The sequence below is a fragment of the Orycteropus afer genome, unplaced genomic scaffold (genome assembly GCF_000298275.1).
Source record: "Orycteropus afer afer isolate SDZICR_OR568_19922 unplaced genomic scaffold, OryAfe1.0 scaffold00039, whole genome shotgun sequence".
In the NCBI taxonomy this organism is placed as follows: Eukaryota; Metazoa; Chordata; class Mammalia; order Tubulidentata; family Orycteropodidae; genus Orycteropus; species Orycteropus afer.
The window spans coordinates 5,122,671-5,123,977 of NW_006921626.1; positions in this window are offsets into that span (position 1 = coordinate 5,122,671).

Sequence of the window (1,307 nt, forward strand, 5' to 3'; positions counted from 1 at the left end):
CTCTGATTTCTCAGCAGAGAGGATGCAAGTGAAAAGACAATGGGATGGTAAATATAAAACCATGAAAGAGAAAAATTTTCCATCAAGAATTATATATCCAGGAAAATTGTCCCTCAAATATGATGGTGGATACTGGCAAGATGGCGGACTAGGCAGAAAGACTGCACAGACCCTCTTCAACAAAGAAAAGGGGAACCAACTAACACAGACACAGAAGATAATCCTAGACTTCTGAGCCTTGAAGGGAAGGACATAGAAGTGGACTAAACTCCAAGTAGCAGAAGAATTTGTGTGAAAATACCAAAATGGGAGACATACGGAGCTACAGTCTGGCAGCGATCCTTAGTGATCCTGATGGCACAAACAGCTTGCATATTCCCGAGTGGTGGTAGGACCTAAGAATTAACCAAAAAATCAGCCTGCTAGCCAGGGACTGCATGGAGGACTGTGCACTGTGGCTGGGGAATAAAATGGAGAAGGTGAAGAGAAAGGCGCGCTGAGCTGTGGACTTTTGCCGGACTGGAGGATGCCACCATTTTAAAAGTTTAAAAGCTGCTTGACTATTTTGCATATTTAAAGAGACAGTGCTTTCGCAGATTCCTGGGGCTTAAGAACACGTTCCGCTTTCCAGCAACCCCAAGGACACTCTGTACCCGCAAGACTGAAAAGGTACGACATTCCTCTTGTTACTCTTATACCCCACACTCAATTGGTGAACAGCGGTGTGGCCATCCCCCACTCCCACCTACTTTCTGTACCAACAGGAACTCCATCACAGCCCGTGTGCTCAGACAGAGCCTGGGTGCACTGCCCTGTCCTCCACCGATTCTTACTTATTTTAGTTTTGGCCTTTTTTTTTTTTTTTTCCTGGTGATTAGTTTGCTTGTATTTGTCTGTTTTAAATCAACCATAATTATTAATATTATTATTATTCTTAATTTTCCCCTCCCAGGTTCTAGTTTTCAGCATTTTTTATTTTCCCTGTTACTGCATGAATTTTTTTTAAGTTTTTTTTCCCCTTTTTTATCTTGTGGTTAACACCATTCCTTGTTTCTCTTTTTGCATTTTTCCCATATTTTTTCCTTTATTATTCTCTTTCTCTACTTTTTTTCTCTCAGTGCCCTAGCCCCAGATATTACAGATTTTCTTGTTTTTTTTCTTCTTTTTCCCTTTTTTCTTTTTTTTTGACTATTGTTCCAGTGTGATTACATGGTGTGTTTTTTGTCCATGTGCTTTTAGTTTTTTGATAGTTATTCAATTGTAACTTGTGTCTAACTGAGTGGGAGACAACAACATTCCCCATTAGA